This window comes from Stenella coeruleoalba, assembly GCF_951394435.1.
Source record: "Stenella coeruleoalba genome assembly, chromosome: 17".
In the NCBI taxonomy this organism is placed as follows: domain Eukaryota; kingdom Metazoa; phylum Chordata; class Mammalia; order Artiodactyla; family Delphinidae; genus Stenella; species Stenella coeruleoalba.
The window spans coordinates 74,765,873-74,785,669 of NC_137163.1; the positions used below are offsets into that span (position 1 = coordinate 74,765,873).

Sequence of the window (19,797 nt, forward strand, 5' to 3'; positions counted from 1 at the left end):
CCTCCAGTGAAGGACCGCGGTGCTTCTCCTGGAACACTGGGTTTCTACATTCAGCTGTGCCTTCAGACTCTGGGTCTGTGTCTCGCGGGCTCCTGCCCCCCTCAGCCCCCCAAATCACCCAGGACACAGAATTCAGCTTCTTTACCGTTTTCCGCAAGAGGCCGACCAATCTTCTTTGCTGAAGATTTGGAGGGTCCGGGTCGGGGCTCAGCATCTTAGATCTCTCAAAGCGAACTCTCCTTATTTCGCATGTATTTTCTGTGGCCTCTGTTCTACCGTGCTCCCCTGTCCCCAGGGTGAGGGTGCAATTTCTCCCTCTCCAATTCCCAAATGCAAACTCCCCATCCTTTATCAATCAGAACAAACATTTTAAAAAACAATTCTTGCTGATCAGTCCCTTGCAGTTTATCTGCCATTCCAAGTTATTATCAAGCCACCTCTGTTAAACAAGGTCCCTGACAAGAACTCTGGTGAACCCAGTCAGCTAAATAAGATTCGTGTGTTTTGGATCATTCAGGGATCATTTGAGATGACTTCCTGATTGTTCTTGGCTTTACGAGATGTTTCTTGGCCTGCAAATGAAGTGCTCCTTCCTTAAAAAACACAACAGCGCAAAAAACACCCCAAAACAAAAAAGCACGTGTAACGTGAAAAATGTCCATCAGAGGGCGCACCAGCCCACAGACTTGAGCTGTAACTTGAGATTCCGGCTCCAGCTTCCTCTCAATCTTTGTCGGACAAAAGAAGGTGGAATTCTCAGGGATACAGGTGTTACATAAGGTATACATTAAGAGAAGGTTAAGTACATTACTGTGGTTATTTTTTATGTAGACCATAAAGTTGAGTTTAGTAAAAGAAAGAGAGAGAATTGCTGATGTGAAATTTGCAGCAGTTGTTTCCAAAGGGCCTGATGCAGGATGCGCAGAGCAGCGGTGCGTGGGCAGGCGAAGGCTATTGGCTCATGCTGTGGCCCCAATTTTGTCTCCATGTATATCATTATTACTGCTACTACTACTACTACAGTTTTGGGCAGAGGAGTTTAATTACCTGCTAGACCATCCAGATGGAAAAACGCGGTGAAGGAATGGAAACAAGGGTCGTAAACTTAGAAGCAAGGCAGACACTTGTGGACCAGTTTAGGTTTAGACATTCACCAGATTGAACTATTTTTTTTTTTTCTTATTTTTTTTTATTTATTTTTTATTTTTTTGGTACGCGGGCCTCTCACTGTTGTGGCCTCTCCCGTTGCGGAGCACAGGCTCCGGACGCGCAGGCTCAGCGGACATGGCTCGCGGACCCAGCCGCTCCGCAGCATGTGGGGTCCTCCCGGACCGGGACACGAACCCGTGTCCCCTGCATCGACAGGCGGACTCTCAACCACTGCGCCACCAGGGAAGCCCCTGGACTATTTTTTAACATTTAACATAAAACATTTTACCACAAGAACAAAGCAGTGTATTAAAACTGACTTCCAGAATTGTGCAAATTATTTTTTAAACACATAATTTCCCCCGCATTTCTTTAACTGTCAATTTGGGGAGAGGGCAAATTTACCCCAGATACCAAAATTTCATTTTAGAACTTAGTTTATACTTATATTACAGAGTGCCCTAAATTGATATGCTTCTCTAAGCCCTGGGTTTATATCTTCCCTTTAAAATGTGTAAGTACCTTTTAATTAAACTGTCATTCTCAGAGATCTTCTGGAGAAACAATTATGAATTAAACACCTATAACTTCATCTTCCTTTCAGTTATAATGTAGCATTTATCATCTAACCCACAGGGGTCTATCAAGTGAGTAAGGCTGAGTCTCTTGTTTCCTCAGAATACCTGACTGCAACACCTGAGGTACCAGCTGCTCTTCTTCTTCATTAATTACTCCTTGTTTGGGAAGATTCTCACACAAAATCATTTTGGAGCCCACGGTCCGACCAGTTTCAAGTGACTGAGATTGCCATGCACTGATACTCTTGAAGGTATTTTTCAAATATATCCTTTCTTCACGTTCACTGTGTGTTTAACATTTTCTTGAAATTCACACACCTTTCTCTGTTGAAGATGCTGGTGTCTCTGAAAAGGTCTGATTGCTTTCTTCATTCTTGAGTGTAAGATGTTTTACTGCACTGTAACAGGAGTATGAAGGGAGGACCTTGTTTTCCTCGGTGGTCCTCCAAGGGTTCACTCGCAGGGTGTTTTCTTTCTTTCTTTTTTTTCCCTTTTTTTCTTATTTATTTAAAAAATTGGAGTAGAGCTGATTTACAGTGCTGTGACAGGGCACTTTCTGAACTGCTGCTGGGGGCGTAGATCAATCGGCTAAGGCCTGGGCGGTGCTGAGTCCCATGGACTTTCCATCTTGAAACTGCAATCTTGGTTCACCTCGAGGGAAGGGAGCTTCCTTCTCCACAGCCCCAGCTCCTGGGCGGGGGCGGGGGGGAGTCCAGCCCTAAGTCATCCAGGCTGCTTTTCTCAGCATCCCATCTTCCCCGGAGCACAGAGAGCTGGGGAGCAGCCTGGCCAGGCGCCGTCCCATCCCAGTGGGGGGCACTCGGTGGGCACCCGTGTACATCAGTGTCGCAGGGCTGCCATGACAAATTACTGCACATTGAGTGGCTTACGATCACAGAAATGTATTCTCATGGTTCTGGAGCCCAGAAATCAAGGTGTCCCCAGGGTTGTTCCTTCTGGCGGCCCTGAGGGAGAATCCACTCCCCGCCTCTCTCCCAGCCTCCGGCAGTGGCCCTCCGTCCTCTCTGTCCCTTGCCTTGTAGGTGCATTACTCCAGTCCCTGCCTTTGTACTCACATCACCTTCTTCTCTGTGTCCCTGTGTCCTCTCCTTTCCTGTCTCTTCTAAGGATACTCTTACTGGATTGTGGGACCACCTAATCCAGGATGATCTTATCTTGAACCTCACATTAATTACATCTGCAAAGACCTTATTCCAAATAAAGTCACATTCTGAGGTTCAGGGTAGACATGAATTTTGGGGGGACATTATTCAACCCAGTACACCACATATATAATTCTGCCTACCTGGGGCTGACATGCCCTCTCAGAGGCATCTAAACCACTTCGAGGATGATTGCTCTAACAGGCCCACACTTTTTTGCAAATTTGAGGTTATTTAGATTGTGAAATACTTGTTATGGAAATGTTTAAGTTGGAAATCCATTCATGTCACCAAAGAAATTTTATCATTACACTTATCAATGAAAGAAAAGAAAAAGACATTAAAATTGAAAACAGACTTTCATTTATGTTAAAATCTGTGCATATTTGTAAAGCAATACAAATTTTGTATATTAGTGCAAATATGTTTTTTATCAATGGTGGTCATCAAGAATTAGCTTCAACCATTTTTAAAGGTCTTGATCAGGGATTGCATATAGACATTTCAAGTATTAAGTCCTGTATTAAAAAATTGTATTAGCAGGAAAAAACTTAGAAGTACATTAAATATTTGAAAATACTTTTGGAAGCTTAAATTTAGCATTTAATGTCATTCCAAATACTGTATAGATTTTATAATAATTTTGTACTATAAAGAAGACATCATGATTTTTTTTTTTACCAACTTCCACATAGATGCTTCTAAATCCTCTTTAGTTTGTCTCAGAGCATAGGACAACTTTTTTGCTATGTGAGTCATAACTTGAAAAAGATGTAACACATCAGCTTGAGAACTTTCTATGCATAAGCAAATGCATGTATTTGTTCATGTGTATACATATATAACATACATTTAGCATATATATTTATAAAATTATATTTATGTAAAACCATACGTTAATATATTTTGTATTGTAAACATTTATAAAAGTCTACACGTTTACACAAGTGGAATGATAGAACACATATAATGCAAAAACTGGCCCTTTTTCTTTAAACAGAAAATTTAGTTATCTTTTTTTAAGTTTATTTTTTATACAGCAGGTTCTTATTAGTCATCCATTTTATACACATCAGTGTATACATGTCAATCCCAATCTCCCAATTTATCCCACTACCACCCCCGCCACTTCACCCCTTGGTGTCCATACGTTTGTTCTCTACATCTGTGTCTCAATTTCTGCCCTGCAAACCGGTTCATCTGTACCATTTTCTATGTTCCACGTATATGCGTTAATATACGATATTTGTTTTTCTCTTTCTGACTTACTTCACTCTGTATGACAGTCTCTAGATGCATCCACGTCTCTACAAGTGACCCAACTGCGTTCCTTTTTATAGCTGAGTAATATTCCATTGTATATATGTACCACGTCTTCTTCTTCTTATTTTTTTTTTTGTGGTACGCGGGCCTCTCACTGTTGTGGCCTCTCCTGCTGCGGAGCACAGGCTCCAGACACGCAGGGTCAGTGGCCATAGCTCATGGGCCCAGCCGCTCCGCAGCATGTGGGATCTTCCCGGACTGGGGCACGAACCAGCATCAGCAGGCGGACTCTCAACCACTGCACCACCAGGGAAGCCCTGTACCACATCTTCTTTATCCATTGGTCTGTTGATGGGCATTTAGGTTACTTCCATGTCCTGGCTATTGTAAATAGTGCTGCAGTGAACATGGGGGTGCATGTCTCTTTTTGAATTATGGTTTTCTCTGGGTATATGCCCAGTAGTGGGATTGCTGGATCATATGGTAATTCTATGTTTAGTTTTTTAAGGAACCTCCATACTGTTCTCCATACTGGCCGTATCAATTTACATTCCCACCAACAGTGCAAGAGGGTTCCCTTTTTTCCACACCCTCTCCAGCATTTGTTGTTTGTAGATTTTCTGATGATGCCCATTCTAACTGGTGTGAGGTGATACCTCACTGTAGTTTTGATTTGCATTTCTCTAATGATTAGTGATGTTGACTAGCTTTTCATGTGCTTCTTGGCCATCTCTATGTCTTCTTTGGAGAAATGTCTATTTAGGTCTTCTGCCCATTTTTGGATTGAGTTGTTTGTTTTTTTAATATTGAGCTGCATGAGCTGTTTATATATTTTGGAGATTAATCTTTTGTCCATTGCTTCATTTGCAAATCTTTTCTCCCATTCTGAGGGTTGTCTTTCGTCTTGTTTATGGTTTCCTTTGCTGTGCAAAAGCTTTGAAATTTCATTAGGGCCCATTTGTTTATTTTTGTTTTTATTTGCATTACTCTAGGAGGTGGATCAAAAAATATCTTGCTGTGATTTATGTCAAAGAGTGTTCTTCCTATGTTTTCCTCTAAGAGTTTTATAGTGTCTGGTCTTACATTTAGGTCTCTAATCCATTTTGAGTTTATTTTTGTGTATGGTGTTAGGGAGTGTTCTAATTTCATTCTTTTACATGTAGCTGTCCAGTTTTCCCAGCACCACTTATTGAAGAGACTGTCTTTTCTCCATTGTATATCCTTGCCTCCTTTGTCATAGATTAGTTGACCATAGGTGCATGGGTTTATCTCTGGGCTTTCTATCCTGTTCCATTGATCTATATTTCTGTTTTTGTGCCGGTACCATATTGTCTTGATGACCGTAGCTTTGTAGTATAGAATGAAGTCAGGGAGTCTGATTCCTCCAGCTCCATTTTTTTCCCTCAAAAATGCTTTGGCTATTCGGGGTCTTTTTTGTCTCCATACAAATTTTAAGATTTTTTGTTCTAGTTCTGTAAAAAATGCCATTGGTAATTTGATAGGGACTGCATTGAATCTGTAGATTGCTTTGGGTAGTATAGTCATTTTCACAATATTGATTCTTCCAATGCAAGAACGTGGTATATCTCTCCACCTGTTGGTATCATCTTTAATTTCTTTCATTAGTGTCATAGTTTTCTGCATACAGGTCTTTTGTCTCCCTAGGTAGGTTTATTCCTAGGTATTTTGTTCTTTTTGTTGCAATGGTAAATGGGAGTGTTTCCTTAATTTCTGTTTCAGATTTTTCATCATTAGTATAGGAATGCAAGAGATTTCTGTGCATTAATTTTGTATCCTGCTACTTTACCAAATTCATTGATGAGCTCTAGTAGTTTTCTGGTGGCATCTTTAGGATTTTCTATGTATAGTATCATGTCATCTGCAAACAGTGACAGTTTTACTTCTTCTTTTCCAATTTGTATTTCTTTTATTTCTTTTTCTTCTCTGATTGCCGTGGCTAGGACTTCCAAAACTATGTTGAATAATAGTGGTGAGAGTGGACATCCTTGTCTTGTTCCTGATCTTAGAGGAAATGCTTTCAGTTTTTCACCATTGAGAATGATGTTTGCTGTGGGTTTGTTGTATACGGCCTTTATTATGTTGAGGTAAGTTCCCTCTATGCCCACTTCCTGGAGAGCTTTTATCATAAATGCGTGTTGAATTTTGTCAAAAGCTTTTTCTGCATCTATTGAGATGATCATATGGTTTTTATTCTTCAGTTTGTTAATATGGTGTATCATGTTGATTGATTTGCATATACTGAAGAATCCTTGCATCTCTGGGATAAATCCCACTTGATCATGGTGTATGATCCTTATAATGTGTTGTTGGATTCTGTTTGCTAATATTTTGTTGAGCATTTTTGCATCTATATTCATCTGTGATATTGGTCTGTAATTTTCTTTTTTTGTAGTATCTTTGCCTGGTTTTGGTATCAGGGTGATGGTGGCCTCATAGAATGAGTTTGGGAGTTTTCCTTCCTCTGCAGTTTTTTGGAAGAGTTTGAGAAGGATGGGTATTAGCTCTTCTCTAAACATTTGATAGAATTCACCTGTGAGGCCATCTGGTCCTGGACTTTTGTTTGTTGGAAGATTTTTAATCACAGTTTCAATTTCATTACTTGTGATTGGTCTGTTCATATTTTCTATTTCTTCCTGGTTCAGTCTTGGAAGGTTATACCTTTCTAAGAATTGGTCCATTTCTTCCAGCTTGTCCATTTTATTGGCATATAGTTGCTTGTGGTAATCTCTCATGATCTTTTGTATTTCTGCAGCATCAGTTGTTACTTCTTTTTCATTTCTAATTCCATTGATTTGAGTCTTTTCCATTTTTTTCTTGATGAGTTTGGCTAATGGTTTATCAATTTTGTTTATCTTCTCAAAGAACCAGATTTTAGTTTTATTGATCTTTGCTATAGTTTCCTTCATTTCTTTTTCATTTTTTTCTGATCTGATATTTATGATTTCTTTCCTTCTGCTAACTTTGGGTTTTGTTTGTTCTTCTTTCTCTAGTTCCTTTAGGTGTAACGTTAGATTGTTTATTTGAGGTTTTCTTTGTTTCTTGAGGTAGGTTTGTATAGCTATAAACTTCCCTCTTAGAACTGCTTTTGCTGCATCCCATAGGTTTTGGATTGTTGTGCTTTCATTGTCATTTGTCTCTAGATATTTTTTTATTTCCTCTTTGATTTCTTCAGTGATCTCTTGGTTATTTAGTAATGTATTGTTTAGCCTCCATGTGTTTGTGCTTTTTACGTTTTTTTCCCTGTAATTGATTTCTAATCTCATAGCGTGTGGTCAGAAATGATGCTTGGTATGATTTCAGTTTTCTTAAATTTACTAAGGCTTGATTTGTGACCCAGGATGTGATCTGTCCTGGCAAATGTTCCATGCACACTTGAGAAGAAAGTGTAATCTGCGGTTTTGGATAGAATGTCCTATAAATATCAGTTAAATCTATCTGGTCTATTGTGTCATTTAAAGCTTGTGTTTCCTGATTAATTTTCTGTTTAGATGATCTGTCCATTGGTGTAAGTGAGGTGTTCAAGTCCCCCAATATTATTGTGTTACTGTCGATTTCCTCTTTTAGAGCTGTTAGCATTTGCCTTATGTATTGAGGTGCTCCTATGTTGGGTGCATATATATTTATAATTGTTATATCTTATTCTTGGTCATTATGTAGGGTCATTATGTAGAGTCCTTGGTCATTATGTAGGGTCCTTCCTTGTCTCTTTTAACATTCTTTATTTTAAAGTCTATTTTATCTGATATGAGTATTGCTACTCCAGCTTTCTTTTGATTTCCATTTGCATGAAGTATCTTTTTCCATCACCTCACTTTCAGTCTGTATGTGTCCCTAGGTCTGAAGTGGGTCTGTGTAGACAGCATATACATGGGTCTTGTTTCTGTATCCATTCAGCAAGCCTGTGTCTTTTGGTTGGAGCATTTAATCCATTCACATTTAAGGTAATTATCGATATGTATGTTCCTATGACCATTTTCTTAATTGTTTTGGGTTTGTTTTTGTAGGTCCTTTTCTTCTTTTGTGTTTCCCACTTAGAGAAGTTCCTTTAGCATTTGTGTAGAGCTGGTTTGGTGGTGCTGAATTCTCTTAGCTTTTGCTTGTCTGTAAAGCTTTTGATTTCTCCATCGAATCTGAATGAGGTCCTTGATGGGTAGAGTAATCTTGGTTGTAGGTTCATCCCTTTCATCACTTTAAGTATATCATGCCACTCCCTTCTGACTTGTAGAGTTTCTGCTGAGAAATCAGCTGTTAACCTTATGGGAGTTCCCTTGTATGTTATTTGTCTTTTTTCTCTTGCTGCTTTCAATAATTTTTCTTTATCTTTTATTTTTGCCAGTTAGATTGCTATGTGTCTTGGCGTGTTTCTCCTTGGGTTTATCCTGTATGGGACTCTCTGTGCTTCCTGGACTTGGGTGGCTATTTCCTTTCCCATGTTAGGGAAGTTTTCAACTATAATCTCTTCAAATATTTTCTTGGGTCCTTTCTCTCTCTCTTCTCCTTCTGGGACCCCTATAATGTGAATGTTGTTGCATTTAATGTTGTCCCAGAGGTCTCTTAGGCTGTCTTCATTTCTTTTCTTCTTTTTTCTGTTCCACAGCAGTGAATTCCACCATTCTGTCTTCCAGGTCACTTATCCATTCTTCTGCCTCAGTTATTCTGCTATTGATTCTTTCTAGTGGATTTTTCATTTCAGTTATTGTATTGTTCATCTCTGTTTGTTTGTTCTTTAATTCTTCTAGGTCTTTGTTAAACATTTCTTGCATCTTCTTGATCTTTGCCTCCATTCTTTTTCTGAGGTCCTGGATCATCTTCACTATCATTATTCTGAATTCTTTTTCTGGAAGGTTGCCTATCTCCACTTCATTTGGTTGTTTTTCTGGGATTTTATCTTGTTCCTTCATCTGGTGCATAGCCCTCTGCCTTTTCATCTTGTCTATCTTTCTGTGAATGTGGTTTTTGTTCCACAGGCTGCAGGACTGTAGTTCTTCTTGCTTCTGCTGTCTGCCTTCTGGTGGATGAGGCTATCTAAGAGGATTAATGGGAGGGACTGGTGGTGGGTAGAGCTGGCTGTTGCTCTAGTGGGCAGAGCTCAGTAAAACTTTAGTCCGCTTGTCCGCTGTTGGGTGGGGCTGGGTTCCCTCCCTGTTGGTTGTTTGGCCTGAGGTGACCCAACATTGGAGCCTACCTGGGCTCTTTGGTGGGGCTAATGGCAGACTGTGGGAGGGCTCATGCCAAGGAGTACTTCCCAGAACTTCTGCTGCCAGTGTCCTTGTCCTCATGGTGAGGCACAGCCACCCCATGCCTTTGCAGGAGACCCTCCAACACTAGCAGGTAGGTCTGGTTCAGTCTCCTATGGGGTCATTGCTCCTTCCCCTGGGTCCCGATGTGCACACTACTTTGTGTGTGCCCTCCAAGAGTGGAGTCTCTGTTTCCCCCAGTCCTGTTGAAGTCTTGCAATCAAATCCCACTAGCCTTCAAAGTCTGATTATCTAGGAATTCCTCCTGCCGTTGCCGGACCTCCAGGTTCGGAAACCTGATGTGGGGCTCAGAACCGTCACTCCAGTGGGTGGACTTCGGTGGTATAAATGTTCTCCAGTTTGTGAGTTACCCACCCAGCAGTTATGGTATTTGATTTTATTGTGATTGTGCCCCTCCCACCGTCTCACTGCGGCTTCTCCTTTGTCTTTGCATGTGGGGTATCTTTTTTGTTGAGTTCCTGTGTCTTCCAGTCGATGATCGTTCAGCAGTTAGTTGTGATTCTGGTGTTCTCGAAAGAGGGAGTGAGAGCATGTCCTTCTACTCCTCCATCTTGAACCAATCTCTAGTTATCTTTTCTTATAAGTATGCATAGAACTATGTTATTTTAAAAAATGGCTGCACAATGTTCCATATGTTATAGCTGTATCAATGCCCTATAACTTATTTTGTCAGTCTCCTATTAATAACATTTAGATTGTTTCCAAATTTATTTCATTTTTGCTATCACCAATAATGCTGCAGTGATTATTTGTGTAGAAATATCATTATAAATCCCTAGGAGTAGAATTATGGCATCAAAAGCTATGTGATTTAAATTTTTGATGGGTGCAATCGTCGCCCCTTACCCACAGGGGATACATTCCAAGACCCTCAGAGGATGTCTGAAACCACGGATAGTACCAAACCCCGTATACACTATGCTTTATCTTATACATACGTATTGATGATAAAGTTTAGTTTATAAATTAGGCAGAGTAAAGAATTAACAATAACAATATAAAATTATTTTATAACTACTAATAAAATAGAACAATTATAACAGTGCCCTGTATGTAACACAAGTTATGCGAATATGGTCTTTCTCTCTCAAAATACCTGATCGTCCTGTATTCACCCTTCTTCTTGTGATGATGTGAGGTGATAAAATGCCGACATGATGAGATGAACTGAAGTGAGTGACCGTAGGCACAGTGACGTAGCATTGGGCTCCTACCAGCCTTCTGCCAGTGCATCAGAAGGAGAATCATTGAACTGTGATGCTGTTGGTGGTTGGACGTCAGGTGTAGATGATGTTGATTGTTGGGGCTCCTGCATAAGACGGAGCAGCGTGAGATTTCATAATGTTAATCAAAACGGCTTGCAATTTAAAACTGATGAATAGTTTATTTGGTATTTTCGGACTGCAGTTGACCCGGAAAGTGAAGGCACGCGTGAGAGGGGATGGGTGAGCTTTGAAATTACCAGCAAACTTTGGCACCAACGTACACTCTCACAGTTTAAGGGGGAGCCTGTTTTCCCACCCGGTTTCCAACAGTCTTTTTAAAGTGTTGATCTGAGAGATGGAAAGTGCTGTTTCCTTTCTTTCTTTAATTATAGGTGAGAAAATAAAAGGGAGAAATGAGAAATGAGATTGCTTATACTAAATAATTCAGTCAACAGTCACCTGTAGGAGATAACATAAGAACTTCAGAGAGACTTAGCTCTTAATTGTTCCATGAGTCAGTAAAAAAAAAAAAAAAAAAAAAAGGAAATTATGATAAATAGGTTTGATAGGAAAACCAACTTTACTTTCACTTCAAGAGTGTTTTAGCCATTATTGTAATGGACACTGACAGTGAACGTGGCGCCTGTCATGCTGGAAGAGCAAGTTATAGAACTCAGATCACGGGACTGAGAGCTAGGAGACCCGGAGAATAGTTATATATGTAATTGGTCTCATGTCGTCATCTTTTGTATAATTAGTAGTGTGATTGGGGCAAATCATTGAACCATTTAGCCCTTCTGTGTCTATTTCCTCGTGTGTGTAAAGAATAAGGTTAGGATCTTGAGACCTTAAAAAATGTGAATTTAGGAATGTCTAAATTGAATAAATATTGCTATTGATGAGGATTTCCAAAATGAGAAATTTTCCTATCCTATTTCTCCAGTAGGTGGTGATATTATAACATTCAAAATAGTTACTGATCTAGTAACTAACTGCAATTCTCCCCTTAGGATTCATTTTAGAAATATATTCTTTGCCATTGTAGTAAAATTTTAGTGTTATATACAAAGAGTACATTTATGAAATGTATTATGTTACATTTAATATAGTTACTTAGGGTATCAATTGATTGTTCATTTGTTCTTTTAATGTCTATAAAATCAGACTCCAAATCTAATTACCTCAGACATGACTTCCAATCTGTTATAGTTTCTTTAATTCAGTCAATTTTATAAATAGTTTCAGTTTTAATTAATCCATTTAATTAGAAGACTAAGAGTGGAAATAGATTGAACTTTGTTTATTTTACTGAAACTGTAAAAATACCGTATAAGAAGTTATTTGAAGGAGAGCCTCAAGTAAGGTCTCTGGATATCTTTTTAGAAAGTCAACATTTACTAATTGTATAATTATACAGAAAATCAAGGACATCAAACCAAAAAGTGAAATTTCACCAGAGTTGCAAGATTTTAGCATAATTAAAAAAATCAATTTCATACATACATTAATGACATAGAGTTAGACAGAAAATAAAATGTCAACATGTTATGTAATAACAGCAACAATAGCTGTGCATAAATGGATAGTGATTTATCTTTTAACATAAAATATATATTAAAGAAATACAATAAAACCTTATTGGGAAGAATAAAGGAAGACACATAATTACAGGGATTAAATATAGTAAACATGAAAATACTATTCTACGTTAAACATAGATTAAACATAAATATTTGTTAAGAGCCTGTATGGAACATTTTATACAACTTGATAAGTTAACAGTGAAAATCTTTTGGAAAAATCAGCAAGCAAGTACATAAAATATGTTTTTTAAGATCATAATAATAGACTTACTCTGTAAAATTTTAAAACACTTTATGAAACTTTTGTCAAAATTAAATAGTAACTGGAGAATAATGTTAAAAGTGATCTTGGAAATAAAAAAAGATTTAGAAATGATTACGATAAAGCTGTCTTATTCCCCAAATGTGGCATGCTTACAGATCCTTATATCATATAAAAATATCTATGTTAATACAAAACACTTATACAAGAATTGACCCTGCTGAATGCCACTGATAAATAACCAACACTGGTCCTTAATATGTAGGTTAGAAGACCTAGAATCATTGTGTGCTACTTAGAAGAAAATCTTTGAAATTTTGCTTTATCTTTAAAAAAAAAAGATTTAGATTAAGAATTAGAAATCACAGAAAGAATTGTTACACACTGTTTTTTATGCAAGACGTGTAATCTTCCTGTAAAATTTTAAAGTAGGGTGGCAATACTGAGTTGATTTAGGAGGTATTACCTGAAATGAAGGATAGGGGATGAGATAGAGACTGTAAATTTCAATTTTCTTTTCTTACAGAATGAATAAATCCAAACTCTCAAAACCCTTCCTATATGAACACTGGAACCCAATAGACTTGGATAAGTGTATCTGAACTCTCATAATCTGGACTCAGGAACTAAATAGATAAAGATAATAAGGGATACTTACATAATTATCACAGATTTGAGCAAAACTGAAAGGAGAAAGGAGCCTAAGAAAACCATAGTCTAATTTTGTTAAGTGCAGAGAGGTCTGTGCAGACACAAGAGCGTTCCTCTGTGTCCTGGGCACACAGCTGGACCACTTCTCCCAGCCTGCCCTCAGGTGGGTGTGGCCATGTGGGTGGGAGTCTGTTCAGCCTTTCAAGCCAGCTGGTCAAAACCTCCTGTGTGGCCCCTCACACTTTTCCCCCCGCCTCCCCACCAAGTGCAGAGGAAGGAATTGGCCAAGGGCTCCATGGCCTAGGGGATGTGTAGAACCACACATGGAAGGAGGCTGGTCCCTTAGCTGATGCTTCCCTGGAATATTTATATTCAACTTTGCATGAATGAAAAATCTCACAGTCAAAATGAGATTCGGGGATTTGTTTTACGGCAACAGGTGCTACTTTTTCTAACTAATACGCTACTGAATTTTTATTTCTATTTGTTAAATTACATTTTTTCTTAGTTTAAATTAATGTATGATTGATATTTTACATGCTACTTTTTTTGCTTAACATTTCCATGAACTTATTTTCGTATGTAAAGAATGTTGACATGCTAACCATCTTTAACACCATATTCATATTTCATAGTGGTCATATTCTCTTGTATTTACTTATCAAATCTCGACTCTTTGGCATTAAGTTTCCAATTTTTCACCATAAGTTATGTTTCTTAGTACCTCTGTACCAATTATTTTGGGGGCTTTATTCAAAGTGAATTATGTGGTCAAATAAATGAACGGTTGAAAAGGATAAATGTGGTCAATGGCTGTCACGCACTCTGTGAATTCCTAAAAATCACTGCGTTGTGCAAAACTGTGTGATAAAAAACATGACCCACTAAAGAAAAAAATGGTAAGTTGGACTTTATTAAAATTATAAACTTCTGCTCTGTGAAAGACACTGTTGAGAGAATGAAAAGATAAGCCAGATTTCACAAAAATATACAAAGAATTCTTAAAACTCAACAATAAGAAAAGAAGCAACCCAGTTAAAAATGGGCAAAAGATCTGAACAGACACCTCACCAAAGAAGATATACAGATGGCAAATAAGCATATGAAAAGATGCTCAACATCGTATGTTATTAGGGAATTGGAATTAAAACAACAGGATACTACTACATACCAATGAGAATGCCTAAAAGCCGAAACACTGACAGCACCCAATGCTGGCCAGGGTGTGGAGCAACAGGAACTCTCATTTACTCCTGAGGGGAATGCAAAGTGGTATAGCCACTTTGGAAGACAGTCTGGCCGTTTCTTGCAAAATTAAACGTGCTCTTACCATGTGATACAGCAATAGTGCTCCTTGAGTTGAAAACTTAATAGCACTGAAATGAACTGAAAATTTATGTCCACCCACAAAGAAAACCTGCACACAAATACTTACAGCAGCTTTATTCATGATTACCCAAACTTGCAAGCCACCAAAATGTCCTTCAGTAGGTGAATGGATAAACAAACTGTGGTACATTCATGCCATGGAATATCACTCAACAGTAAAATGAAGTGAGCTATCAAGTCACAGAAATACGTGGCAGAATCTTAAATGCTAAGTGAAAGAGTATAATCCGAAAAAGCTACACACTGTATAAATCCAACTATATGGCATTCTGTAAATGGCAAAACTCTGGAGACAGTAAAGACATTAGTGGTTGCTAGGGGCTCGGGGGGAGGCAGGAATGAATAGGTGGAGCTCAGGGGATTTTTAGAGCAATGAAACTATTCTGTATGACACTGGGGGATACATGTCATTATACATCTGTCAAAACCCATAGAATATGCAGCACAAAGAGTGAACTATGGACTTCAGTTAATGTACCAATGCTGGCTCATCAAATGTGACAAGCATACCACACTTATATTAGATGCTAATAATAGGGCAGTCGTGTGTTTGGGAGTCTGTGCTTTTTGCTCAGTTTTTCTGTACACGTAAAATTGCTCTAAAAAATAAAGTCTATTAATTAAAAAACAAGCAAACAAAGCAACAAATAAACACCACAGGGCAAAAATGGGATTAGGGACATGACACTCAAATACTTCATGAATGATATGCATGAATTTGACAGACTGATTTAGAAATAATATTTTTAAAACATTAAGCACAGCTTTAAAAACCACTAAAATTGTCAATGTTGGTGTGACAAAGAAGAAACAGTTGGATGTATTTATTGCCGCTCATCTTCATGAGTAATGTGTGTACATAACTAGGGATGTGGATGTGTGTGTCTTGTTTACCTGGTACATGGAGTTAGCTGGTACATAATTGATGGGAGTATATGTGTTTCATGTTTTCCTACCCAGTTTAGCTGGGTGCAGTATTCCTAGTGCTTCTTACAGACAAAAATCACACATAAGGAAATGGGAAATTTGCATTATACTCAAATTGTTCTCAAATTAAATAACTAATTAATTGTGCTAGAAAAAATTTGTTTTTCAAAGCAAGCATTGTAACAAAAAGGAATGTAGTATTAGAAGGCTTATAGAGGGACTTCCCTGATAGTGCAGTGGTTAAGAATCCGCCTGCCAATGCAGGGGACACGGGTTTGAGCCCTGGTCTGGGAAGATCCCACATGCCACGGAGCAACTAAGCCCGTGTGCCACAACTACTGAGCCCACGAGCCACAACTTCTGAAGCCCGCATGCCTAGAGCCCGTGCTCCGCAACAAGAGAAGCCACCACAATGAGAAGCCCGCGCACCGCAACAAAGAGTAGCCCCCGCTTGCTGCAACTAGAGAAAGCCCATGTGCAGCAACGAATGCCCAATGCAGCCAGAAATAAGTAAATAAATGAATACATTTATTAAAAAAAAAAAAAGGAAGGCTTATAGAAAACAGCAGTCTGCTGTTCTACTATTTCTACTCCAGAAGTTCGGCCAACAGAGCTGTGACTTTCCACACTGTTTGTCTGTTTCTTTGGGTAATCAGGTTCATTTTATTTAAAAAAAAATGCTTAAATTGCTATTTCTTTAGTAGTAATTTTAAAAATTAACTACTGCACAGACTTAAGTTTTGTACACCCCTCACCCCCATGTTCCCCCATGCTTGTGTCAGTAGACGTTGTGTGTTATCATGACTCTGTAAATATTGCTTGACATTAAGTCAAGTGGTTTCCTGTGAATATCTTTCCTTTCCTGCAGAGTTTTTGTCTTTAACATTGACTCTTATTATTTGTATTTATTATGGTTGGTCTCACAGCCGTGTGGTGGTAACTGAAATTTATTGGATTTATATTTCTTTCCTGCCTCCAGTGAAATGTGAGCACTGGCATTATTTGTATCAGTTCTGTATATATTCGGAATGTGAAACTTTTATTAGTTATGTTGTCAGTTTGGGAATTTCGTTGCTTTCTTTTTAAAACATTTATCCGTGTCATTTTACACATCTTTCTATTTTTTTCTGACATATATAGTTTTAGTGTGTGTTTTACACTGTAACTCATTTAGAATGTATTACGGTGTATGATGTGACATTTGGATCTAATTTATTCCTTCTTTGTACGGACATCCAGTACTCCAGACATTTCATTGCCAGTGATTTTTCCCTCATTGGCCTTGCTTTATTTGTTTGTTTTTAGAATTACGTCTAGCTCATTGTTCATGTCATTTGTTCTCTCAAAACCTGCACTATTCTCATAGAATTGATGGTTTGTTAATAATGTCTATACTGGGATTTTCTTTCTTCGCAGTTGAACTTTATTTCCTTGAGTATGGTTTTAGTGCTGCTGACTCGGTTTCCCCTAGTATCTCTATTATTTGGTGGTTAGATGACCCCATTCCCCTCCCCCCATCATCTGCTTGTGTCCTCAGCTGGCGGTTCACTTGGTTGTCATATTTTTTTTTAATATTTATTTATTTATTTGGCTGCATCAGGTCTTAGTTGCAGCATGGGGGATCCTCATAGTGGCATGTGGGATCCTTCGTTGTGGTGCACGGGCTCTTCGTTGTGGCACGTGGGCTTCTCTCTAGCTGTGGCTCGAGGGCTCTAGAGTGCTTGGGCTCAGTAGTTGCGGCGCACGGACTTAGTTGCTCCACAGCATGTGGGATCTTACTTCCCCGATCAGTGATCAAACCAGAGTCCCCTGCATTGGAAGGCGGATTCTTAACCACTGGGCCACCAGGGAAGTCCTGCTCAGGTGTATCTTAAGCACTACAGTTGTCCCCCCTTATCTGCAGTTTCGTTTTCTGTAGTTTTAGTTGCACATGATCAACCGTGATCCAAAAATATTAACTGGGAAACTCCAGATATAAACAGTTCATAAGTTTGAAATCACATGCCATTCTGAGTAGCCAGATGAAATTTCGTGCTGCTGGGGATGTGTGTCATCCCTTTGTCGGTGTATCCCACCCGCAAGTCACTTAGAGGCTGTCTGGGTTATCAGATCAGCAGTCGTGGTATCTCAGTGCTTGTGTTCAAGTGACCCTGATTTTACTTAATAATGGCCCCAAAGTGCAAGAGCAGTGACGCTGGCCATTCAAATATGGCAAAGAGAAGCCGTAAAGGGCTTCCTTTAAGTGAAAAGGCGAAAGCTCTTGAATTAATAACAAAAGGAAAAGAACTGTATGCTGAGGTGGTTAAGATCTATAATAAGAATGAATCTGCTATCCATGAAATTGTGAAGAAGGAAAAAGAAATTTGTGCTAGTTTTGCTGTTATGCCTCAAACTGCAAAAGGTACGACCACAATGTGGGACAAGTGCTTAGTTAAGATGGAAAAAGCATTAAATTAGTGTGATAAGAGATTTTTGAGAGAAAGAGAGAGACAGAGGGAGAGCGATCACATTCACATAACTTTTTAATAGTATATTGTTATAGTTCTATTTCATTATTAGTTACTATTATTAATTTCTTACTGTGCCTAATTATAAATTAAACTTTATCCTAGTTATGTACGTATAGGAAAAAACATAGTGTATATACAGTTTGGTACTATCTGTGGTTTCAGGCATCCACTGGGGGTCTTGGAATGTATCCCTCGCGGATGAGTGGTGACAACTGTATTCTACTAATGAGAGTATCTTCACTTACTTCCTGATCTTTTGCTCTTTACCTCAGAAGGAAAAAATTTGAATGGAATCTTGGTTGGTTTATTTTTTTGAAAAAATAAGTCATGGTTGTTAAAACGGTCAAACTTTGTTGCTTTTCTTATATTTGTTGTTGGATTAACTCAGAATAGGCACTATGATTATTATTTCAACATCTGTTCAGAAGTGTCAATACTGTGATTTATTGAATGAGGTTTTCACTTGGCCCCTGCAAAAGGAAGAGGGCGACATTGAAGACATGTGAAATGAGTAGCCTGTTAATTGATTTAAAAACAAAATCATATTCATGAGCAAGGACTTTACCCAAGGGTACATACTAGAATGCAAAGGATTAGCTTCTGACCGACAAGGCCCAGGGTCACTTGTCACTCCCTCCTCTTGGCATATTTACTGACCTCCGTGGCCCACAGTGATCCTCTGATGCACAGCATTTATTGCCTCTGCCACTTCTTGGTCATTTATATTCTGCCGCTTAGAGCTGTCATCTTCCTATGTGTTGGTCTTTTTGGCCCAACTGAGTGATAAGCTCCTTGAAGGTGGGTCTCAGTAAATTCCTTCTCTTGTATGTCTTATGGTGTCTAGATCAATTTTTCATGTAAAGTAGGTGCTCAAAAAATATTAACTGATTGAAACTTGGTAACTTTTGGTCATCGAATCCCCTAGTGTAAAATTTTACCAATAGGCACACATCTTTTTTGTGATCTTGTCGGTATCTTTGCTGACACATTAGATTTTGTGACTTCCAATTTTGCCAGATCAAGTGTGACACAATATTGCTAACTTCTACCTAAAAGGGAGTCTTGGAGGGTCATGTACACCATGTGTATCACCAGCTCTCTTGTCCTTTTCTTTTTTGCAGAATTGTACTTTCAGGGATGTTTTTCTTCTCCTAGCAAGACACACAGGAAGTTCAAAAATACATCTATAAATGTACTTCTCAGAAAATGTTTAGGTGTGCAGGATTACTGATTAGAAGCAGGCTCTCTCCCAACTGCAAGAATATCCTGATGGCATTGTCTCCTTTGTGGCTTAAATAACCATCTATTAATCTGAATTTGAAACCATGGGTTTCAACCTCTTTTTAAGTTGTTAGAAATTGCTAACCACTAGCTTAACAACAAGGGTAAAGCAAAATTTGTCATTCGTTTTTTGAGGTTGCAGAATAAATGAAACTTCAGGAACCAAAGATAAATGTGGCCTTTGTTGCACTGACTGACGTAAATTGCTCAGCCCAGCGATAGCGGCAAACATACACAGTAAAGATGATAAACCAAGGTTAAGATTGAACAGGCAACTTCACAATGGAGAAAAACTTTACAGGATGAGAATATAGCCCCAGAAGCATTCAGAGTAGGGTTATGTTTACAGTGAGTCTCTGTCCACTGTTATTTAAAGATGAAGATCTGTTTGCTTTAAAAAATATATTTATTTAGCAAGGTTTTTGACAATCTGAAAGAACTTATCACAATATCACAAAGAAATAGATTCTTCTAAGACCATATTTGTAAGGCGACGTTATAACTTCGTTGAGATCGACAGCCTGCACTTAGTGTGAAGTGTGTATTTTATTAGGTTA

The 19,797-nt window shown here is 38.5% G+C and overlaps 1 long non-coding RNA gene across 2 annotated transcripts in view; it reads left to right on the plus strand.

The window, feature by feature from the left end:
* The window catches only part of LOC307176108, a 167,240-nt gene that overhangs the window by 9,992 nt on the left and 137,451 nt on the right, over positions 1-19,797 (plus strand). For both annotated transcript variants that reach the window (XR_013824607.1, XR_013824608.1), the window contains exon 2: positions 1,828-1,978. This is a non-coding gene — a long non-coding RNA (uncharacterized lncRNA). The remainder of the gene's footprint in view (positions 1-1,827; positions 1,979-19,797) is intronic.